We start from the raw sequence: 26200 nt of genomic DNA, 5'->3' as shown, positions 1-26200 counted from the left end.
CGCTTTAAGAGTTGAGGCTCCTGTCAGTTCAACACTGACTCCATCTTGACAGGGTCCATAGCTAAACCCTTGGCTGAAACAATGTACCCAAAAAATGGTAGGGAGTCCTGCTCAAACACTCACTTCTCCTTTTTGGCAAAAAGAGAATTGGCACGCAAGAGCTCAAAGACTCTACACACATCCTTACTGTGAGTGTCACCATCTGGGGTATAGAAGAGTACGTCATCTAGATATACTACAATGACCGAAGAAAAAGATGGATGGCACTCACCAATACAGTTTCAACTTGCTTTATTGAACGCTGTGCAGCTCAGGCATGGGAGACATGTGCAAGGTACGGACAGTGGTGCCAAACACTTTTCTGCTGTTGTCTCATCTAGATATACTGCCACAGATGTGAATAACAATTCCAGAAAGATGTCATTTTCTGAAGTCTTGAAAGACTGCGGGGGCATTACAGAGACTGAATATCATGACCAAGTACTCATAATGACCGTCCCGGGTATTAAAGGCAGTCTTCCATTCATTCCCTTCTCGCATACAAATAAGATTGTAGGCCCCACGCAAGTCCAACTTCGTAAATATCCTAGCACCCCACCATCTATTGAAGAGTTCAGAGATTAATGGCAGAGGATATTGCATTCAACCCCTATAGTCAATGCAAGGGAATAACTCTCCATTCTTCTTTTGAGCAAAGAAGAAACCAGCCCCTGCAGGAGAGAATGACTTCCTGATAAACTCCCTTGCCAAATTCTCTATGATGTATTCAGACATATGTAAGAAGAGAAGGACGATCCGGCACTGAAGAAGAACCTGCTGTGGGGTTCGAAACACGTAAGGCGTGGGGGTCTTCTTCCCCTTTCTGTTTTTATTATGAAAATATGTGAATAAAGTTTCCTGTGGATTTTATCAAGTCTTCAGTGCCGGATCTTCCTTCTCTTCTTACATTTGCTATACATGGTGGTCAGCCATTTGATCCATAGGCACGACCGACTTACAGGACTATTTTTGGTGAGCACAAATCCATTTTCCTTTTCCCATTTTTTCAAGTATTCAGACATAGCTTCTGTCCCTGGAGAGACAGAGGGTAGACATGCCCTCGAGGAGGCAATGCCTCTGGAATGAGGTCTAAGAAATTTCACAATTAAGTAAGACAAGCAAAGAAGTGGGAATAACATAGGAAAAAACACATACATTGAAAATGCAGAAATAATGTAATAACAAACATACTTGTATCTCAGAAAATTTATGTGATAGAGGAAAATTAAGCATATTTTTGAATAAACACATCAAACTCCATAAAACAGACATATTACCTTTGCTGATGTTTTTTTGTGTTGACCAGTAATTTTTTTAGGTTGTTTGAAGGAGTAAAATTTTATCAAAAATTTATCATTCATACAAAATTTACAAAACCATGTTTTAGGAACCACATCACATTTTAAGTGACTTTGAGGGGACTATATGATAGAAAATGTTCACAAGTGACATTATTTTAAAAACTGCATGCCTCAAAGTGCTGAAAACCACATTCAAGAAGTTTTTTAATCCTTCAGGTGCTTCACAGGAATTAAAGCAATGTGTAAGAAAAATAATATTTTTACTTTTTTACTCTAAAAATGTTGCTTTAGTCCCAAATTTTGCATTTTCACACGGGTAACAGGAGAAATGAACAATAAAAATTGTTATGCGATTTTTCCTGAGTACGCTGATACCTAATATGTGGTGGAAAACTACTATTTGGGTACACGGTAGAGCTTGGAAGGGAAGACAAACCATTTGACTTTTGGATTGCAAACTGTCTAGAATAGATAGAGAATGCGTGCAGAGCCCCTCATGTGTCTAAACAGTGTAAACTGCCCACAAGTGACCTTATTTTGGAAGCTACAGTCCTCAATGGAATTTATTTAGCATTGTGGTAAGTGCCTTCATGGAATTTTATAACATTGAGCTATGAAAATGACCACAAGTGACCACATTTGGAAAGAAGCGCCATATTGGAGTTCAGTTGTTGCTGGGATAGTTTAATGATGCCTTGTCACATTGTCAGAGCCCCTGAGGTGCCAGAACAGTAGAAGTCCTTAAGTGACCCATTTAACCAACTACACCCCCAGTGAAATAAATTAGGTGTGCAGAGAACATTTTGACATCACATGTATCTCACCACATATGCACCACATTTTTAATTTTTATAAGGCCTAATAGGAAAAAATTGACCTTACAGTTTGTTGTGCAATTTCTCCTGAGTGACCCAAGATCCTCATGTATAAATAAAATGTTCGTCACTCTGCATAAAAATAGGGTGCTAGTAATTAAATCTTATGTCAATTGAATCCCTTTTCATCACTGTTACATGCAATCTGTTTTAAGGAAGTCCTTTCGACTGAAACGTCCCTATTTTTGGATTGCTTTGCTAATAAATCTGATATCATTTTTCTGCAACTTGATGAGTGTCAGAATCATTCTTCACTGAATACCCTCATGTAATTAGAAAATAATGTTCTGGCACAGGGCAAAACACAGAAGGGAATGAGTGCTATATTATCGTGTAGATTTTAGTGTTATGGTTTCCAGGTGGCATGATCCACTGTAATAGCATCAGGTGCCAGAATAGCAGAATCAACCATTTTACAAATTACAACTGTCATAGAGAAAAATTAAAATCCATACCGACATTTCCAAGGTGGGGACATGTCCCCCCCACATTGAACATATGGGGAAGTGAGAAAAACTAATTAAAACAGAGAAAGAGGGAAAAAACACCTCCAATATCCTCCATCTCTTCTGAAGTAGCAATCTCCTGCAGTGACCAGGTAATTACAACAGGGAGATTTGAAAGGAAGAAGGTCTTATGGCTGAGATTTGTTTTTATCAAAGGCATAAGCTTCCTCTGATCAAAGTGACCAGGGAATTAATGCAAGAAATTCTGCTCTAGGAACCAGATACCTAAATGGGGATCTGTTTATAGAGGCATAAGCTTGTCTGATCAAAGGATTTCTTGCAGCCCAACCAGAGCCAGTGATGAATCTTGGGGTTTGCGTCGATTTGATTTTTATGGGAGATATATTTTCATAGTTGTTGCAAAGGGATGAACAGAACACTTTCACTCACATCACTATAAAGCCATTTTAACCCCTCCAACTTAATAACGGTAAGATGGATGATGCTACCCAGGCTGTTTGATCTTCATGTAAATGTAAAATCACAATAAGACATGTGACAACAATATCTACCATCTAAGACCTCCAGGGGTGAAGATATCTCATTGATTGGGGATTTTATGAATTTCCAAATTGAGCTAATAAAAATTAGTATTTGGATTTGGATTATTTGTCAGTAACATTCATTAGTGAAGAAAAAAGAATTACATTTTTACCACCAAAAAATGATTTTAAACCCAGATTTTACATTTTTACATGAGGAAATGGATAAAATAGCACCAACATTTGTGACACAATTTCTGCTGAACTTAGAAATACCCCATATGTGGCTGCTCAGTAATACTTAACCACATGGTGAGGCTCAGAAGGATGGAGTGCTATTTGACTCCTGGAGCACATACAGAGCCCATAAGTGCTAGAAGAGCAGAATCCCCCCTCAAGTGACCCCATAACAGAAATTATACCCTTTTGGAAATTTCTCCACAGGTTGTAAGGTGGTTGTCGGACACATAGTGGATGGGAGATAAGTATCACAGAGGTGCATGTCATCTGTGATATAAACTTGGAGTAATGCTCTAGTACACATAGTACTAAGGGGGTTAATCGGCCATGTTAGGTTCAGCTCTAATTGTGAGCAGCTGAAGAGTTAGGGCAGGTAGGCTGCTAACCATATCTCTACCCCGGGTGTGATTCACAAAATAAAATGGAGTCTGTTTGACACATGGAATGTGTGTCTGGAGGTAAGAAGACCTCTTGTGTGATGTTTTAAGACTGAGCTGGTATGCTGGATGCTATCCAGCCTGTTTATAATGGACTGTCTCTAAAGTGACTTTGTTGGAACTGTATACTTTGTTTTGCCTACACTTAAAGGATGTTCAGTTTCCTTTGCTTGTGGCATGGTTTATAAAGCATAAAAAAGCAGCTTATATATTTAAAAGGAATGGTTCCTTTGTTACCGTACCATGCACCCAACTGAGTAGCATTCGCACAATTGGTGTGAGAAGAGCGGGCAGCATTCCCAGGGAACACTTGTGATTGCTACAAAAGTACTGCATGTCCAGGATGAAGGCGGCCATACAAGCAATGGGCAGAAGTGCTGGCACCATACTTAATGAAGGAGCCCCAGAAAGCCTACTATGACTTAGCCTTACAAGGCACCAAGCAATATGTGAAGCTGAAAACTTAAGTTTTGGCACACTTGGGGTTACTGTCAGGGCACAACGGGTTTACAGCTGGGTATATCCTTGTCCCACACTCCCAAATGTTTGATCTGCTGCACTTAGTCCAAAAATGGTTGCTGCCCGAGTCCTCAATCCCTGCACAGGTTTTAGAGTGAGGATAATGCAGACTTGGGTTTTCCCAGGGTGATCCCTGGATCATCGATGACCTTGTCGGACTGGTCAAAAGGGATCAGGGGGTTGAGAGTTCCTTAGGAAGGCAACACATTTTATTATAGGGGTCCCAACAGGGGGCTGAGGCCCAAACAGTGGTGGGGCATCCAAGTTGAAAAGGTCCAAGGGAGGTAACACCAAAGAACCCAGCTGGCAATATTATATGTTGGAAAAGTCATGGCCCAGGTCATACAACCGCCCTTTGTCCCTTAACCTCCTAGCAGATGGACTGCAACCTGAGACGTCATTGTTCATAATCATAAGATGAGTATCCAGCCTGCAGTGTGAACTGTCCACCCAGTGAGGGGCCAAAAGCTTGTCCCATTAAAGTGAAAGGTTGACAAGTAACTGGACTGCTAGACTCAGGAAGTTTGCCAGGGTGTACATGGTCATAGAACATGAGGTCCTGACAGAATCCCATGTGTAGGTGAGCTTGAAGCCCTATCAAATTCCTGTGGCCCAAGGAAGTAAAGCATATCCTGAATCTAGGAGTCATTGAGGAATCCAAGAGTGGCTGGTCTAGCCTGGTTGTCCTAGTTCCAAAACCCAATGGCAAATGGAGGTTCTGTAATGATTATAGGAAGCTGAATGAAGTCTCCAAGTTAAACGCATATCTGATGTCATATGTTGATGACCTGGTCAAGAAACTGAGGCTAGCAAGGTACATAACCACGTTGGATTTAACAATACTTGGCACTCAAAAATGAAGAAGCATTATATTCTTTATTTAGCATTGTGGTGCAGTGACCGCTGTGTCCGCTAGGGGGCGCTGTGTGGGTGTCCCAGGACAGCCATATAAACATGTCCATTGCCCTGATAGGTGTAGAATACTGAAAGATCATAATGATCAGCAGAGGTACTGCTGACTAGTACGTTCTGTTACAATGTGTCAGGGAAGCCTGTGTGTGGTTGTGTGCAATAGGACCTTGGGTGAGGTCATAGCTATGTGATCACCTGTGGGTGTGGTTATGGACCATGTAAGGTACCTGAGGTCTGGTCACATGTGGGTGAATGCAGGGACCCGATTGGTCCAGAGAGGAAGGTCCCGCTGACATAGGGCTTCCTGCCTGACAGCACATGTGGACGCTGTATGCAATGGCGATGTGTGCCTGTTAGTTCCCTGGAGGGAATGATCGTGCAGCATGGTGAAACAGCACGAGGCAACCCTGACGTGGGTGAGATAACTTGGTGGCTAGAAAGCCTGTGCATTGAACAGTGCATAATTTGTGTGATGCAAGGATAACAGAGCTGAACTCTGTAATGGACGCAATGCTGACTGTATGCTGTTTTCTGTTGCTGTGACGGTTTATGAAGCAGAAATAAACCGCATGGACTATACTGCTTTATGAAAACCCGTGCTGGATGTGACTTATTCGCTGCCAAGCGAGTATCCCCCAACCTTGAATGACAGCACTACCTCACAAATGGTGGAGAATGTGGGCAATATAGTAGCCTTGTTGCTGGGGGCAACGGAAAAGGACTGCCCAAAAAAAAAAAAAAAAAAACTTTGTTGCTAAGGGCTGCGGTTCCAACAGCACATGTTGCAGTGCTGGCAACGCTGAGCAAGGAGGGCTGATGGTTGTGAAAACCGTATACTGACAGCAGCTCAGTGAAAGAGACTGGTGATTGCTAGGGTGCCTCTGCGGATAAGAGGTACCCAAGGACCTGTGTGGCCGACACAGGTAATGACAGGTGTTCGTTGTTGTACTGTGTTCCTGGAGGGGTCAGTGAGCAAGGTCCTGGAGGGTCAGTGTTGGGAGGTTCTGGGAGAGGAATCGGATCCCTGGAACACGTGATATGACCTTGGACCTGGTGAGGCGTGTGTTGGGCAGTCTCAGGCGGAGATGGATGTCCTGAAGAGCACCCGCTGAGCCCCTGGACCTGGTGAGGCCAGTGTGTTGGGAGACCCTGGGAGGAGGATCGGCTCCCTGAATAGCACTCGGTGCGCCCTGTGTGTTGGACGTTCTCAGGTGGAGACGGTATGTCCTGAGTGGCACACGGACAGGACACGTGAGAGACTGTGCATGTGTTTTTCTTTTTTCCTCTGCAAAACCTGAAGGTGCTTGCTTTGGCTCAGTGGGGTCACGAAGGTCTCGCAGCACAGGGACCTGGTGTTTTTCCTTTTTTGGGATCTCCTCTTTGAGCATTGGTAGCAGACGCTGTCTGTCTACACCATCCTGCTGCAGCTTTATTGCATGTGACTAAGCGGATACAGTAGTTGTGGCTTTACACAACTATTAAGGGTGAGTACCCTGTATTATTTCTTTATACCCATTATACCTCCACTGGTAAGGCCCTATGGGCGCGCTTTTGTGGTTTCTTTTATCTTCGAGGGTGACAAGCGGCTTCTGGTAACCCGGCGGGGTTACGAAGGGGACAAGCGGCTTCCGGTGGATCGGCGGGTCCATGAAGATGGCGCAGCAGGAGCTGCAGTGACACCAGCAGCTGTGTGTGAACAGCAGTCGGTGGTGCCGGTGATCGGTGACAGCAGGAGCTGTGGTGGTGCCAACAAAGACTTGTGTGGTATCGTAAGAGACACAAACTGTGTGGTGTGAACTGTGGTCTGAGAAGACCGGTATAACAGACATGGGGAGATCCCAAAAGGGGTGGAGTCCCAAAAGGGGGCGGTGACCCAAATCGGGGTAGTAGCACAAAAGGGGGTGGAGTCCCAAATTGGCGCGGTAACCCAAAAAGGGGTAGAGTCCCGGGAGGTGGCGACAACCCAAAGTGGGGTGGTGGTCCAGAAAGGGGCCAAGTTTGAAGAAATGTCAGCACTAGATGACTCAGTGGGTATGTCTGGAGTACCGCAGTGTGTGTGTATGACTTGGTCAGAATGTGGGATATCCTTTCCGGATAGTGACGATGGGCCGCAGGTGTGTACCGTGATGCTGCATCGGGAAGGAGTCCCTGGTAGGTTGGACTCAAAGAGTCAGATGACTCTCACAGGAACTCCACTCGTTATAGCTCTGACTGAGAAAAACGTCAGCGTTCGCTGCCTCCACGGGGTCATCGTGAATTATAAGGTGGACAGAGTCCTAATTGAGATGACAAAGGGGGAGTGCCAAGGTGGTAGTATGCCACCAAACTTAGTGCATACCTTTGAGAGGCGCCGGGACTTTGTCATGTTTAAAGATGTGGGGCAGGAGGATAGAAACATTTCTACTGTAGGGCTAGCAGACACTGAGACGCTGACGCCTCCTAACGTGGACAGGCCAGACGTAAGGGCGACCGGAGAAAGAATTACGTCAGACGAATTTACTGACCTGACGTCACCTGAAGCGTACCACAGTGTGAATGAGAATAGTGTGGTAAACAAAAAGAGCGGAGCTGACACACGGATAGAGAGTGTCTTGGGGTTCACCGTACGGTGTGGTGTGACTGTGACGTGTTGTTGCCAGTAGCTACCACTAGGACAGAATCTAATGCTGTGCTGACTGAAACTCGTGACAGAACTGGTGGTAACCTGATCGTGAGGATAACGGGAATAGAAACACAGTCAGAGGTTAACCGTTGGGTTCACTCGACTGATAGGACTGACTCAGTGGTACCCTTTGACGATATAGTTAAAGAATTAGTGGTGCGACATATGCTGGCCAAAAGAGAACAAGATCAGGAGATACAACTAATAAAAGAGACAGTGGAAGAACATGTCAAACAAGAGAGAATCTTGAGACAATTGGCCGAGCACAAGGTGGAGGGGCTCGAGAAAGAAGTCTTGGAGCTCAGAGGTCACCTGTCCATCTGGCAAAGTGTGAACAAGAGCCTTAAGGAAGAGATGGAGGAACTTAGAGGAGTAGTAGAAGGTGTTCTGCGGGAGAAGAGCTTGGACGGAGATGTGCAGCAGCTGGCTCCGAGTGATAACAAGACGGAACTGCCTGTACCTATCTTGGCAAAGGCTCGCGAAGAGATAAAATCTCCTGAAGTTGGTGAACAAAGAGCCGAAGAAGACAGTCACCCGGTCGGGTCAACTGTAGTGAGGGAAGGGTCCGTGCTAAAGCCAGAGTCTTCTGTCCAGGAAGAGAGCAAGACGATGACCTTCAAATCTGTGATCGAGGTACCCAAAGACATGCAAGAAGCCTGTGCGGAGGAAGGGGTACATGAGGCTTTCAAAGAGGCGGTCAAAGCGTGTGAGGTGCACTGGGCACCTGAGACTCGGCAGTTGGTGATAGTATCAGCCAGGGAAGATACATCAAACCGAGTAGCTGTCTTGAAAGAGATGCATTTGCAGTGTCTACGTGTCAAACAATTGGTTAGGCAGAGTAATATGAAGGCTGCTCGATGCCTAGAGATAGCAAGAGAGGCTATGGATCGGTTGGGTTTGAGGAAAGATGTGGTTCCGGTACCCAAAACTCTGATTGGGAGAATCATTGGAAGGTCCGGGAAGGTAATGCAAGACCTTGTGAATATCTCCGGTGTGGTGAGGGTGAGGATCCCTCCTGATGATGACCAGGTATCCAGGGAAGTGGCTAGGATTTCCATCATGGCGGTTGTCTCCGTGGAAGGCCTGAGAGAATTTCGGATGCTCGTGGAGTATCGAGTGGAGTACCTACAAGAAATTGAGCAGTTGAGGCTGGACCATCGGCGAATTAATAAAGAAATACAGAATACCAGGTGGAGGCCGCCTCCAACCCAAGATGTAAGGACCCGAACGGTTCCTCAAAGAAGTGACAGGGCAGATGGCAGAAGAGTGTCAGCAAGGGGTAGTTCGACTGGCAGGATGACGTTGAAAGACCATAGTTCCTGTGAGACGTTGACTGAGTCAGACTCAGACCAGACAGCAGGCTCTACTAAGACTTATGACCGCACCAACCGAAAGAGACGGTCAGTGAGAGAAAGATCAGGTGACGAAGCGTACTGCAGACAGGTGGAGACTAGAGAGCGTCTGATGACGCAGACAAACCGTGACTGGGGGGTCAAAGACAATGACCGGTATTATGACTGCTGGGAGCGGGGGAGGCCTAACGTAGAGATGAGGCTGTATGACAAATGGAGACGGTTCTCTCGACCTGGTGGGCAAGGCGTAGTGAGTGCCCAGTCTCGAGTGCCGGGGGTTATGCTGTGTGTTCAACCCCACAGGTTTGAACATAGGGGGGAGGTATGTGGTGCAGTGACCGCTGTGTCCGCTAGGGGGCGCTGTGGGGTGTCCCAGGACAGCTGTATAAACATGTCCATTGCCCTGATAGGTGTAGGATACTGAAAGATCATAATGATCAGCAGAGGTACTGCTGACTAGTACGTTCTGTTACAATGTGTCAGGGAAGCCTGTGTGTGGTTGTGTGCAATAGGACCTTGGGTGAGGTCATAGCCATGTGATCACCTGTGGGTGTGGTTATGGACCATGTAAGGTACCTGAGGTCTGGTCACATGTGGGTGAATGCAGGGACCCGATTGGTCCAGAGAGGAAGGTCCCGCTGACATAGGGCTTCCTGCCTGACAGCACATGTGGACGCTGTATGCAATGGCGAATGATCGTGCAGCATGGTGAAACAGCACGAGGCAACCCTGACGTGGGTGAGATAACTTGGTGGCTAGAAAGCCTGTGCATTGAACAGTGCATAATTTGTGTGATGCAAGGATAACAGAGCTGAACTCTGTAATGGACGCAATGCTGACTGTATGCTGTTTTCTGTTGCTGTGACGGTTTATGAAGCGGAAATAAACCGCATGGACTATACTGCTTTATGAAAACCCGTGCTGGATGTGACTTAATCGCTGCCAAGCGAGTGTCCCCCAACCTTGAATGACAGCGCTACCTCACAGCATCCAGACAAGAATAGACTCATATGGTATGAACGTTTTCGGTCCAACAACGGACCTTCAACATATGTCCGTTGCAGCTTCTGACAAATTTTTGTTTTGTTCCCTTGTTTACTCTTTCTGTAAATTATAGTTTTCTCCAAAAGAAATTAAAAAAACCTTTCTGATGAAGGTCCGTTGTTGGACCGAAAACGTTCATACGATATGAATCTATTCTTGTCTGAATGCTAAATAAAGAATATACTGCGTCTTCATTTTTGAGTGCCAAGTATTTTTGTACATATTTATGGGTTGGAAACCTTACTTGAGCACGGAGCAACCTTCCTTTTTCTCTGGAGTGCCGTATTCTTTTGCCACCTTGGATTTAACGCTGGGATATTGGCAAATCCCCAGGTCACAAGAAGCCTAGGAGAAGACCACTTTCTCTACGCTCGATGCTTCCAATATGTCCGGATGCAATTTAGACTGCAGAGAGCCCCGGCAGAGTGTGATGTTCTCGGTAAGGCTAGGTTTTCTATAAATCCAAAAAAATGGGCCATCAGGAGAGAAGAGGCCAAATACTTAGGATATGTAGTAGGCAGAGGTGAAATCAAACCCCAGATCAGCCAAGTGGGCGCAATCCCAAACTGGCCGAGATCACCCTTAAAAAAAGCAAGTAAGAGCCTTTCTGGGATCATGGATTACTACAAGAGGTTCTTTCCAAACTTTGCCATGATTTCCACACACCTACACAATCTTCTTAAGGGAACAAAATCCGCTATGGCCAGTTGTACTGCATAGATGGAGACAACCTTTCAAGAACTGAAAGTAACTCTGTGTAGGCAGCTGGTTCAGGTGGCCCCTGACTTTAAGAGAGAATTTGTACTCCAGACAAATGCCTTAGAACTCAGTTTAGGAGCAGTCCTTTCTCAGGTGATATTCAAGGAGGAGCACCCTGTTCTCTACCTGAGTAGGAAGCTGTCAGAATGGGTGAAGAATTATTCCTTCACCGAAAAGGAATGCTTGGCCATAAAGTGGGCAGTGGACACATTACAATACTACCTGGTAGGGTGAAAATTCAAAGTAGTATAAGACCATGACACACTCAGTTGGATGAGAGAGAAAAAGGAGAAAAATTCTCTAATTATCAGCTGGTTTCCAGCCCTGTAGGATTTTTACACCCATGGGAAACATAGAGCCGGGAAGTTGCATGTTAATGCCGATGCTCTCTCGAGAATCCCGCATCTGGTGGTAGATGGTGCCAAGCCCCACGGCTTTAGGCAGAGGGGAAGGTATGTAAGGTGGCTGCTGGACACATAGTGGATGGGAGATATTTATCACAGAGGTGCATGTCCTCTGTGATATAAACCTGGAATGATTTTCTAGTACACATGCTACTAAGAGGGGTTCATCAGCCATATTAGGTCCAGGTCTAATTGTGAACAGCTGAAAAGTTAGGGAAAAAAACGCATGCTTTTTTTGCGCCAAAAACAGCGCAATGAAACGTAAGTGTGAAACCGGCCTAAGCAATACAAAGCCAGTCTAATTGCAGATTATTAATGACCCATTAATCATCCACAAACTACACTTCCTAGCTTATTTCACCTTCTGGGCAGTTTTCAATAAATATCCATCCTCAACATAAATGCTGACAATCAGAAGCTCTTCTCTTTAATACACAACCTTTCATGCAACTTATTATTTCTCAATTTAGAGACCAAATAAGTGACCTTTATTTTAAGTACTAAAGTGACCAGATTTCTACCAGTATTAACTGTTTATTTAAGTGGAACTACTCTCCACTAGTTAGTAAACTTATTCAGGTTCTGTTATGCCTGTTCCCCAATTCATTGCAATAAAGATGACTTTCTTTCTTAGATTTATCTATGTATTTCGCAGTACACCCATCCAATTCCCAGCCAGGGTGTTTGCACAAATATTGTGCTCTAAAAAAGTTTTAATACCCGTTAACTTTTCCACATTTTTTCTTATGACACCCGCAAACTTAAGTGTATTTTATTGTAATTTTATGTGATATACCTACACAAATTAGCAATTATTTGCGAAGTGTATAGGTAATTATTAGAGTTGAGCGACTTTTGTTTTTTTATGGTCGAGTTTCGTTTCGTGAAACCCGACTTTTCCAAAAGTAGGGTCGAGCAAGATCGGACGATTATAGGGAAAAGTCGGGGTCGTCCCGAAACACGAAACCCAATGTAAGTCAATGGGGAATAAAAGTCGGCAGTGAGAGGAGGACAGGAAACACACCTACAGTGCTCATTTGAATGCCAAAAGCATCAATTCTTCTTACTTAAGCTGGTCAACCTTAATTAACTTCATAATACAAGTTACGCACTGAAAAATGGGGGTTATTTGGCTAAAGTTGTGGGGGGGTAGGGCTGGCTCCAGGTTTTCATGTGCCCTGGGCGAAAGAGCGCCCCTTTAACACATAATACCACAACTCATCATGCTCCGATACGGCAGAGAAATAGCGGTATAGTACAATGAAAAATACTTCACTTTTTACATCTCATGACGAGGCCCATCTATTTCTCCATACAGAATCATTGGTCCCATATAATGTTTGAAACAGTATATGATGAGCTCCACATAATGCTACAGTATATGTTGGTCCCCTTGGATGAAGCTCCACTGTCTTATGGGCCCAAATAATGCTCCAAACATAATGGGCCCCATTTCTAATGCTCTAGTGTATAATGGGCCCTGTAAATGCTGCTCCAGTGTCTGATGTCCACCTTTGGAATGTTCCAGTGTATGGTGGGCCCCATCTATCATTCTCCAGAGTATAGTGCTCCCCAAAAATTGCTGTCCCAACATTGAAAACAATCAAATAAGTCTCCTCGCTAGGGAATCCCTGTACTAGTCTGGACTCCTCGTCGTCCCCATCTTCCATCTCACTGCACAGTATTTCAACCTTGCAAGTGCTGTGATCCTGAGCAAGCAGGGGGGGCCCACTCGTTGGCGACGGCACTGGCACAGGGCCCCTGATAGTACGGTGGTGTGTCTGATGGCGGGTGGGCCGAATCTGCACTTTCATCTGCAGCTTCCTCTTTGTCACCGTGTAAGATGGAACTGTATATGGGAAGGGTAACCTGAGTTTCATCAGGGTCAGATTCAGGCCGGGTAGCGTGCGAGGGGAATGTAGTGGTCTGGGTCAATGTACCAGCAGATTCATCGAGCAGTGGCTGGGCATCAGTGCACTTGTGTCGCCCCCAGGAGTACGGTCGCCACAGTGGCATTACCTTCCTCCTAGGGAGTGTGATGTCATGCTTGGGAGCAACGAAGGATCTCTCTAGCAGGTTAACTGATTGGGCGGCGTTATTCGCACGAGTCATGACCCTCCAAACAGTGTTCATGAAGGCAAAGTGTTTGTTTTACGTGGGCAGTATGGTTGCAAAGCTGAACCTTAAAGGAATGTCCAGAAGGGCACCACCAGGAGTGGAGCCTACGGCGTAATTTGACTCAACACGGGCAACCTCAACCATGCCAGCTACAGAACAGATGCACACATTGCAAGCTTAATTCCGTTAACGAACGAGACTCCATCATGCCCCGCGGTCCGAGTCTGGCTTACTAGAGGGACACGTGAGGCTCTGGCACATGAGATTGGCCAATAACTGGTGTGTCATGCCCTTACATGTCCGTGGCTGCATGTGCGCTACACTGAAAAGGCCAGCGTTTGTCGCTTACAGGTGCAGATAACCCGCTGAACAACGTTAGTGATGGGGATCATTGATTACAATTATTACTCGCGAACGATGATTTCCCAGTAAGTGCAGGTCAACCGCAGTTCCGGAATTAGGCCTAACCGTCATTTCTGAAAAAAATTAAAAACTTACGTGTGCAAACCACAGGTGCTGTAGCTTGCTTAACAGCTCGCCAGCCGTTCTCACGCCCAGTATGGGTTACACGTGATTGCACAAAGGTGAGAAAGGGTACCGTATCCCCGGATAACATGTATGGATAGCGTACACATTCAAAATATATGTCTATACATCAGGAGGCAGGCTCAGATGGTGTTGGGCCCAGTATGGCTTGCAAGTGATTGCACAAAGGTGAGAAGGGGTACCGTATCCCCGGATAACATGTATGGATAGCGTACACATTCAAAAGATATGTCTATACATCAGGAGGCAGGCTCAGACGGTGTCAGGCACAGTATGACTTGCAAGTGATTGCACAAAGGTGAGAAAGGGTACCGTATCCCCGGATAACATGTATGGATAGCGTACACATTCAAAATATATGTCTATACATCAGGAGGCAGGCTCAGATGGTGTAAGGCCCAGTATGGCTTGCAAGTGATTGCACAAAGGTGAGAAAGGGTACCGTATCCCTGGATAACATGTATGGATAGCTTACACATTCAAAATATATGTCTATACATCAGGAGGCAGGCTCAGATGGTGTTCGGCCCAGTATGGCTTGCACGTGATTGCACAAAGGTGAGAAAGGGTACCGTATCCCTGATAACATGCATGGATAGCGTACACATTCAAAAGATATGTCTATACATCAGGAGGCAGGCTCAGACGGTGTTAGGCCCAGTATGGCTTGCACGTGATTGCACAAAGGTGAGAAAGGGTACCGTATCCCCGGATAACATGTATGGATAGCATACACATTCAAAAGATATGTCTATACATCAGGAGGCAGGCTCAGACGGTGTTAGGCCTAGTATGGCTTGCACGTGATTGCACAAAGGTGAGAAAGGGTACCGTATCCCCGGATAACATGTATGGATAGCGTACACATTCAAAAGATATGTCTATACATCAGGAGGCAGGCTCAGACGGTGTCAGGCACAGTATGGCTTGCAAGTGATTGCACAAAGGTGAGAAAGGGTACCGTATCCCCGGATAACATGTATGGATTGCGTACACATTCAAAAGATATGTCTATACATCAGGAGGCAGGCTCAGACGGTGTAAGGCCCAGTATGGCTTGCAAGTGATTGCACAAAGGTGAGAAAGGGTACCGTATCCCCGGATAACATGTATGGATAGCGTACACATTCAAAAGATATGTCTATACATCAGGAGGCAGGCTCAGATGGTGTAAGGCCCAGTATGGCTTGCAAGTGATTGCACAAAGGTGAGAAAGGGTACCGTATCCCCGGATAACATGTATGGATAGCGTACACATTCAAAAGATATGTCTATACATCAGGAGGCAGGCTCAGACGGTGTTAGGCCCAGTATGGCTTGCACGTGATTGCATAAAGGTGAGAAAGGGTACCGTATCCCCGGATAACATGTATGAATAGCGTACACATTCAAAAGATATGTCTATACATCAGGAGGCAGGCTCAGACGGTGTTAGGCCCAGTATGGCTTGCATGTGATTGCACAAAGGTGAGAAAGGGTACCGTATCCCCGGATAACATGTATGAATAGCGTGCACATTCAAAAGATATGTCTATACATCAGATGGCAGGCTCAGACGGTGTTAGGCCCAGTATGGCTTGCATGTGATTGCACAAAGGTGAGAAAGGGTACCGTATCCCCGGATAACATGTATGGATAGCGTACACATTCAAAATATATGTCAATACACCAGGAGGCAGGCTCAGACGGTGTCAGGCACAGTATGGATTTGACGGCCCAGACTACACAGCGGAGGAGCAGGGAGAGGTAAAGATTGCAAATGCTGGGGCCCTGCCCAAGCAAGGGGGGCCCACTCGTGGGCGTCGGTACTGGCACTGGGCCCCTCATAGTACGGCGGTGTGTCTGACGGCGGGTGTGCACCAACACCGTCAGAGACACTTGATTGCACTATGAGGGACCCTGTGCCAGTGCCCGCGCCCAAGAGTCGGCCTACCCACCTGTCCAGGGCAACGGCACTCGCACGGTGTCGTGCGCTAGGTGGTGACCCTGGCCATGGGGGGGGAGGCAGCACAGTTAGGGAGTTTTAGAAAGTGGCATATGCTGATGCTGGACATTCAGCTGATGCAAAAGGCGAAATAGGTCAAGTCCCAGGAAGAGGTGGACCAAAGCAAGCCATTTTTCTGTCACCCTATGTGTCATCAGGGGAAGGTGGGACAAAATCCTTGGAAACCCATGCATGGTTCATTTTAATGAAGGTTAGATCATCCACATTTTGGGTTGACAGACGGGTCCTTTTTTCTGTCAGGATTGATCCAGCTGCACTAAAGACTCTTTCCGATAGCACACTTGCAGCTGGGCAAGCGAGCTCCTGTAAGGCATATTGTGCCAATTCAGGCCAGGTGTCCAGTTTAGCAGCCCAATAGTCAAAGGGGAATGACCTGTGTGGGAGAACATCGATATGGGAGGAAAAGTAGTTTGTAACCATAGTTGACAACTGCTGTCTCCTGTCACTTTCCATCGATGCTGTATTACCAGTTGTGTGAGCGGTACTTGAAAAATCAGTCCACAACATTGTCATGAAACCCCTGTCTCCAACGCCACTTCTGCTGTGTGCACCATGAACACCTCTGCCAAGCTGCCCCCGGCCCGTACGGCTCGTGTGAGAACCATCACCGCTGCTGTGTGCTGGGAATGCCTCAAGCAACCGATTTACCAGAGTTGCTTGTTTATTAGCCAATATTAGGTCAAGGTTCTCCTGTGGCATGATGTTTTGTAATTTGCCTTTATAGCGTGGATCCAGGATGCTGGCCAACCAGTAGTCGTCATCGTTCATCATTTTGGCAATGCGGGGGTCCCTTTTTAGGATCCGCAAGGCATAATCTGACATGTGGGCCAATGTTCCCGGTGTCAATGATGCACTGCGAGTGCTGGTTGGAGGAGCACTTTCTGGCAAATCCACATCCCTCCAGTCACGCACAAACCCTGTACCAGACCTTGCCACGCCAACATTTTCACTTGCCCCACGAGATGCATCCTCCTCCCCTAAGTAATCATCCCCATCATCATCCTCCTCCTCCTCTTCTTCCTCCAACTCGTCCAGGAGAGGTCCCTGAGCAGACAATGGCTGAATGTCATCAAGGATTCCCTCCACCTCTTCCTCCTCGTCAACATTGGCTGCAGACGCCTGCTCCTTAAGGTGCATCAAAATTTGCATGAGCAGACGCATAAGTGGGATGCTCATGCTTAGGATGGCGTCGTCTGCACTTACCAGCCGTGTGCATTCCTCAAAACACTGAAGGACTTTACAGAGGTCTTTCAGCTTCGACCACTGCACACCTGTCAACTACATGTCTGCTCTCAAAGTGCCTGGCTGTGTATCCTCCCACAAATGCATTATGGCCTGCCTCTGCTCGCACAGCCGCTCCACCATGTGCAGGGTGGAGTTCCACCTTGTTGCAATGTCGATAATGAGGCGGTGGTTGGGAAGGTGGAGCAATCGCTGCAGCTTCTGCATACGAACGGAGTGTACAGGCGACCGGCGGATGTGCGCGCACAGTCTTCACACCTTATGGAGCAGGGCTGTTAACTCCGGATAATTTTTGAGGAAGCACTGCACCACCAGGTTCAAGGTGTGAGCCAAGCAAGGTATGTGGCTGAGTTTTGAAAGGGCTATGGCTGCCACAAAATTACGGCCGTTATCACTAACTACCTTGCCTGCCTCAAGATGTACACTGCCCAGCCATGACTCAGTTTGTCGCTTCAAGTACTCGGCCAGCACCTCGGCGGTGTGTCTGTCGCCCAAACACATCATCTGCAACACAGCCTGCTGACGCTTTCCACTAGCTGCTCGATAGGGGGACACCTCGTGTGCAACAATGGCAGCTGCAGATGGAGTGCTCGTACGACTGCGCTCTGTGGACGAGCTTTCGCTTCTGGAGGAGGAGGAGGAGGAGAGTGGAACGCCTACAGCCAACTGTTTCCTATACCGTGGGCTAGGCAGCACTGTCCCACCACCGCTGTCCCCTGTGGACCCTGCATCCACCACATAAACCCAGTGCGCAGTGATGGACACGTAACGGCCCTGGCCATGCCGACTGGACTATGCATCAGCTGTGAGGTGCACCTTTCCACTCACTGACTGCTTGAGTGCATGGACAATGCGGTCTTTCACATGATGGTGGAGGGCTGGGATGGCTTTGCGAGAGAAGAAGTGGTGACTGGGTAGGTCATAGCGTGGTACTGCATAGGCCATGAGTTCGCGGAAAGCTGCGCTTTCCACCAACCGATAGGGCATCATCTCAAACGAGATTAGTTTGGCAATGTGGGCGTTCAAACCCAGTGTACGCGGATGAGAGACTGAGTACTTTCTTGACCTACTCATAGTGTCTGGGAGGGTGAGCTGGACTTGAGAGCTGCATATGGTAGAAGTAGCGGTGGACAGGGCGGACTGAGAGAGGGTTGATGATGGTGATGGAGTTGGTGTTCTTTCTGATGGCCTAGATTCAGTATTTCGTTGATATAACAGTGGGATTCCCTGACTGCTGTGGCCTTGCAACGACACCTCAACATTTGCTGCTGTGCTAACCAGTGGGCTTACAGTGGGGGAAACAATGTAGCGTTGCTGACTACCTTCTTTGTGATCAGTTGCATATGTGGCACTTGAGTTTTGGTGTTGTGTCCACGCTTTCAAGTGCATGCTGGTTAAATGTCTAAGCATGCAACTGGTATTCAAATTTTTCAGATTTTTCCCTCGGCTAAAGGTCTTTGCGCACTTCTTACAGATAACCTTGGCCTGATCATGAGGATTTTGTTGAAAAAAGTGCCACACTGCACTCTTCCTACTTTGGCAGACATTTTGCGACCTACCACTCTGTGATGTTTTGACCCTCTGGACAAGCTGTCCAGCAACTCTTTTGATTTTTGGAACCTGTCTTTGGAGTGCTCCGGGCCTGCCAGATAACAGCTGTTGCGATGTTGATGTCTGCTGTGGATGCTCCTCATCTGAGCTATTGGAAGCAGCACCCTCTTCCCCCAATGGATGCCAATCTGGGTCAAGAACTGGGTCATCCATCACCTCCTCTTCAATGTCATGTGCACCTTCCTCTGTGTCACCGTGTATGGTGGTATAGTGTGCGGGAAGGGGCACCTGAGTCTCATCAGGGTCAGAATCAGGCTCTGTACACTGCGAGGACAATGTAGTGCTCTGAGTGAATGTACCAGCAGAATCATCTATCAGCGGCTATGCATCAGTGCACTCCATGTCAGATTCATCTTGGCCTGGGTAATTCACCATTTCACTTGATAATCCAGGCATGGTATGTGAAAACAGCTCCATGGAGTAATCAGTAGTATGGCCTGCGTCATCCTTCAATCTTGGTGGTGGTGAAGGACACAAGGAAAGGTGTGGTTCATGAACATGAGCCTCCAATGACGACTCAGTGCTTTTACTTTTTACAACTTCAGAAGAGGAGGCGATAGAGCTGGAGGCTGAGTCAGCAATGTAAGACAAAACTTTTTCCTGATGCTCTGGCGTTAAAAGCGGTTTGCCAACTCCTAGAAAACTAAGCCTTCGAAGCCTTATGGAGCCAGACGATGACGCAGGCTCAACACCTCCTGCATTCGGTCCTATTTTGCTTTTGCCACTACCATCAGATCCACCACCAACACCATCATTACCAGCTGCTAACCCCCGCCCAATTCCACGGCCTCTTCCACCAGCCTTCCTCATTTTTGGTAGAAATGTAGACAAAATCCAACAAACTATATAGTAATGTAAAACAAGGTACAAGGTGTCTATAGGACAGGGGAGATTTAGATTTTCTGCACACACTAGTGGACACTGGACACTTTTGGATTGTGTGAGGCCCACTGAATATCAGAGCGCTATGTCACAGGCTCGATGGCACAGGTGTGAAAAAAGTGACTACAGGATAGGGGAGATTTTGAATTTCTGGGAGATTTTGAATTTCTGCAGACACTTGTGGACACTGGACACTTGGATTGTGTGAGGCCCACTGAATATCACAGTGCTATGTCACAGGTTTGATGCAGCAGGTGTGAAAAAAGTGACTACAGGATAAGGGAGATTTAGATTTTCTGCAGACACTTGTGGACAATGGACACTTGGATTGTGTGAGGCCCACTGAATATCACAGCGCTGTCACAGGCTCGATGGCACAGGTGTGAAAAAAGTGACTACAGGATAAGGGAGATTTTGAATTTCTGGGAGATTTTGAATTTCTGCAGACACTTGTGGACACTGGACACTTGGATTGTGTGAGGCCCACTGAATATCACAGCGCTATGTCACAGGCTCGATGCAGCAGGTGTGAAAAAGGTGACTACAGGATAAGGGAGATTTTGAATTTCTGCAGACACTTGTGGACACTGCACACTTGGATTGTGTGAGGCCCACTGAATATCACAGCGCTATGTCACAGGCTCGATGCAGCAGGTGTGAAAAAAGTGACTACAGGATAAGGGAGATTTTGAATTTCTGCAGACACTTGTGGACACTGGACACTTGGATTGTGTGAGGCCCACTGAATATCACAGTGCTATGTCACAGGTTCGATGACACAGGTGTGAAAAAGTGACTACAGGATAAGGGAGATTTTGAATTTCTGTGAGATTTTGAATTTCTGCAGACACTTGTGGACACTGGACACTTGGATTGTGTGAGGCCCACTGAATATCACAGCGCTATGTCACAGGCTCGATGAAGCAGGTGTGAAAAAAGTGACTACAGGATAAGGGAGATTTTGAATTTCTGCAGACACTTGTGGACACTGGACACTTGGATTGTGTGAGGCCCACTGAATATCACAGTGCTATGTCACAGGCTCGATGCAGCAGGTGTGAAAAAAGTGACTACAGGATAAGGGAGATTTTGAATTTCTGCAGACACTTGTGGACACTGGACACTTGGATTGTGTGAGGCCCACTGAATATCACAGTGCTATGTCACAGGCTCGATGGCACAGGTGTGAAAAAAGTGACTACAGGATAAGGGAGATTTTGAAATTCTGCAGACACTTGTGGACACTGGACACATGGATTGTGTGAGGCCCACTGAATATCACAGCGCTATGTCACAGGCTCAATGCAGCAGGTGTGAAAAAAGTGACTACAGGATAAGGGAGATTTAGATTTTCTGCAGACACTTTTGGACAATGGACACTTGGATTGTGTGAGGCCCACTGAATATCACAGCGCTATGTCACAGGCTCGATGGCACAGGTGTGAAAAAAGTGACTACAGGATAAGGGAGATTTTGAATTTCTGGGAGATTTTGAATTTCTGCAGACACTTGTAGACACTGGACACTTGGATTGTGTGAGGCCCACCGAATATCACACCGCTATGTCACAGGCTAGATGCATCAGGTGTGAAAAAAGTGACTACAGGATAAGGGAGATTTTGAATTTCTGCAGACACTTGTGGACACTGGACACTTCGATTGTGTGAGCCCACTGAATATCACAGCGCTATGTCACAGGCTCGATGCAGCAGGTGTGAAAAAAGTGACTAAAGGATAAGGGAGATTTTGAATTTCTGCAGACACTTGTGGACACTGGACACTTGGATTGTGTGAGGCCCACTGAATATCACAGCGCTATGTCACAGGCTCGATGGCACAGGTGTGAAAAAAGTGACTACAGGATAAGGGAGATTTTGAATTTCTGGGAGATTTTGAATTTCTGCAGACACTTGTGGACAATGGACAATTGGATTGTGTGAGGCCCACTGAATATCACAGCGCTATGTCACAGGCTCGATGGCACAGGTGTGAAAAAAGTGACTACAGGATAAGGGAGATTTAGATTTTCTGCAGACACTTATGAACACTGGACACTTGGATTGTGTGAGGCCCACTGAATATCACAGCGCTATGTCACAGGCTCGATGGCACAGGTGTGAAAAAAGTGACTACAGGATAAGGGAGATTTTGAATTTCTGGGAGATTTTGAATTTCTGAAGACACTTGTGTACACAGGACACTTGGATTGTGTGAGGCCCACTGAATATCACAGCGCTATGTCACAGGCTCGATGCAGCAGGTGTGAAAAGAGTGACTACAGGATAAGGGAGATTTTGAATTTCTGCAGACACTTGTGGACACTGGACACTTGGATTGTGTGAGGCCAACTGAATATCACAGCGCTATGTCACAGGCTCGATGCAGCAGGTGTGAAAAAAGTGACTACAGGATAAGGGAGATTTTGAATTTCTGCAGACACTTGTGGACACTGGACACTTGGATTGTGTGAGGCCCACTGAATATCACAGCGCTATGTCACAGGCTCGATGCAGCAGTTGTGAAAAAAGTGACTACAGGATAAGGGAGATTTTGAATTTCTGCAGACACTTGTGGACACTGGACACTTCGATTGTGTGAGCCCACTGAATATCACAGCGCTATGTCACAGGTTCGATGACACAGGTGTGAAAAAGTGACTACAGGATAAGGGAGATTTTGAATTTCTGTGAGATTTTGAATTTCTGCAGACACTTGTGGACACTGGACACTTGGATTGTGTGAGGCCCACTGAATATCACAGCGCTATGTCACAGGCTCGATGAAGCAGGTGTGAAAAAAGTGACTACAGGATAAGGGAGATTTTGAATTTCTGCAGACACTTGTGGACACTGGACACTTGGATTGTGTGAGGCCCACTGAATATCACAGTGCTATGTCACAGGCTCGATGCAGCAGGTGTGAAAAAAGTGACTACAGGATAAGGGAGATTTTGAATTTCTGCAGACACTTGTGGACACTGGACACTTGGATTGTGTGAGGCCCACTGAATATCACAGTGCTATGTCACAGGCTCGATGGCACAGGTGTGAAAAAAGTGACTACAGGATAAGGGAGATTTTGAAATTCTGCAGACACTTGTGGACACTGGACACATGGATTGTGTGAGGCCCACTGAATATCACAGCGCTATGTCACAGGCTCAATGCAGCAGGTGTGAAAAAAGTGACTACAGGATAAGGGAGATTTAGATTTTCTGCAGACACTTTTGGACAATGGACACTTGGATTGTGTGAGGCCCACTGAATATCACAGCGCTATGTCACAGGCTCGATGGCACAGGTGTGAAAAAAGTGACTACAGGATAAGGGAGATTTTGAATTTCTGGGAGATTTTGAATTTCTGCAGACACTTGTAGACACTGGACACTTGGATTGTGTGAGGCCCACCGAATATCACACCGCTATGTCACAGGCTAGATGCATCAGGTGTGAAAAAAGTGACTACAGGATAAGGGAGATTTTGAATTTCTGCAGACACTTGTGGACACTGGACACTTCGATTGTGTGAGCCCACTGAATATCACAGCGCTATGTCACAGGCTCGATGCAGCAGGTGTGAAAAAAGTGACTAAAGGATAAGGGAGATTTTGAATTTCTGCAGACACTTGTGGACACTGGACACTTGGATTGTGTGAGGCCCACTGAATATCACAGCGCTATGTCACAGGCTCGATGGCACAGGTGTGAAAAAACTGACTACAGGATAAGGGAGATTTTGAATTTCTGGGAGATTTTGAATTTCTGCAGACACTTGTGGACACTGGACAATTGGATTGTGTGAGGCCCACTGAATATCACAGCGCTATGTCACAGGCTCGATGGCACAGGTGTGAAAAAAGTGACTACAGGATAAGGGAGATTTAGATTTTCTGCAGACACTTATGAACACTGGACACTTGGATTGTGTGAGGCCCACTGAATATCACAGCGCTATGTCACAGGCTCGATGGCACAGGTGTGAAAAAAGTGACTACAGGATAAGGGAGATTTTGAATTTCTGGGAGATTTTGAATTTCTGAAGACACTTGTGTACACAGGACACTTGGATTGTGTGAGGCCCACTGAATATCACAGCGCTATGTCACAGGCTCGATGCAGCAGGTGTGAAAAGAGTGACTACAGGATAAGGGAGATTTTGAATTTCTGCAGACACTTGTGGACACTGGACACTTGGATTGTGTGAGGCCAACTGAATATCACAGCGCTATGTCACAGGCTCGATGCAGCAGGTGTGAAAAAAGTGACTACAGGATAAGGGAGATTTTGAATTTCTGCAGACACTTGTGGACACTGGACACTTGGATTGTGTGAGGCCCACTGAATATCACAGCGCTATGTCACAGGCTCGATGCAGCAGTTGTGAAAAAAGTGACTACAGGATAAGGGAGATTTTGAATTTCTGCAGACACTTGTGGACACTGGACACTTCGATTGTGTGAGCCCACTGAATATCACAGCGCTATGTCACAGGCTCGATGCAGCAGGTGTGAAAAAAGTGACTACAGGATAAGGGAGATTTTGAATTTCTGCAGACACTTGTGGACACTGGACACTTGGATTGTGTGAGGCCCACTGAATATCACAGCGCTATGTCACAGGCTCGATGGCACAGGTGTGAAAAAAGTGACTACAGGATAAGGGAGATTTTGAATTTCTGGGAGATTTAGATTTTCTGCAGACACTTGTGGACACTGGACACTTGGATTGTGTGAGGCCCACTGAATATCACAGCGCTATGTCACAGGCTCGATGGCACAGGTGTGAAAAAAGTGACTACAGGATAAGGGAGATTTTGAATTTCTGGGAGATTTTGAATTTCTGCAGACACTTGTGGACACTGGACACTTGGATTGTGTGAGGCCCACTGAATATCACAGCGCTATGTCACAGGCTCGATGCAGCAGGTGTGAAAAGAGTGACTACAGGATAAGGGAGATTTTGAATTTCTGCAGACACTTGTGGACACTGGACACTTGGATTGTGTGAGGCCCACTGAATATCACAGCGCTATGTCACAGGCTCGATGGCACAGGTGTGAAAAAAGTGACTACAGGATAAGGGAGATTTTGAATTTCTGGGAGATTTTGAATTTCTGCAGACACTTGTGGACACTGGACACTTGGATTGTGTGAGGCCCACTGAATATCACAGCGCTATGTCACAGGCTCGATGCAGCAGGTGTGAAAAGAGTGACTACAGGATAAGGGAGATTTTGAATTTCTGCAGACACTTGTGGACACTGGACACTTGGTTTGTGTGAGGCCCACTGAATATCACAGCGCTATGTCACAGGCTCGATGCAGCAGGTGTGAAAAAAGTGACTACAGGATAAGGGAGATTTTGAATTTCTGTGAGATTTTGAATTTCTGCAGACACTTGTGGACACTGGACACTTGGATTGTGTGAGGCCCACTGAATATCACAGCGCTATGTCACAGGCTCGATGCAGCAGGTGTGAAAAAAGTGACTACAGGATAAGGGAGATTTTGAATTTCTGCAGACACTTGTGGACACTGGACACTTGGATTGTGTGAGGCCCACTGAATATCACAGCGCTATGTCACAGGCTCGATGCAGCAGGTGTGAAAAAAGTGACTACAGGATAAGGGAGATTTAGATTTTCTGCAGACTCTTGTGGACAATGGACACTTGGATTGTGTGAGGCCCACTGAATATCACAGCGCTATGTCACAGGCTCGATGGCACAGGTGTGAAAAAAGTGACTACAGGATAAGGGAGATTTTGAATTTCTGGGAGATTTTGAATTTCTGCAGACACTTGTGGACACTGGACACTTGGATTGTGTGAGCCCACTGAATATCACAGCGCTATGTCACAGGCTCGATGCAGCAGGTGTGAAAAAAGTGACTACAGGATAAGGGAGATTTTGAATTTCTGCAGACACTTGTGTACACTGGACACTTGGATTGTGTGAGGCCCACTGAATATCACAGCGCTGTGTCACAGGCTCGATGGCACAGGTGTGAAAAAAGTGACTACAGGATAAGGGAGATTTTGAATTTCTGCAGACACTTGTGGACACTGGACACTTGGATTGTGTGAGGCCCACTGAATATCACAGTGCTATGTCACAGGCTCGATGGCACAGGTGTGAAAAAAGTGACTACAGGATAAGGGAGATTTTGAATTTCTGTGAGATTTTGAATTTCTGCAGACACTTGTGGACACTGGACACTTGGATTGTGTGAGGCCCACTGAATATCACAGCGCTATGTCACAGGCT

The sequence above is a fragment of the Dendrobates tinctorius genome, unplaced genomic scaffold (assembly GCF_039654945.1).
Source record: "Dendrobates tinctorius isolate UK_male_01 unplaced genomic scaffold, ASM3965494v1 ptg000174l, whole genome shotgun sequence".
NCBI lineage: Eukaryota > Metazoa > Chordata > Amphibia > Anura > Dendrobatidae > Dendrobates > Dendrobates tinctorius.
Note: the sequence above shows the minus strand (reverse complement) of the source record.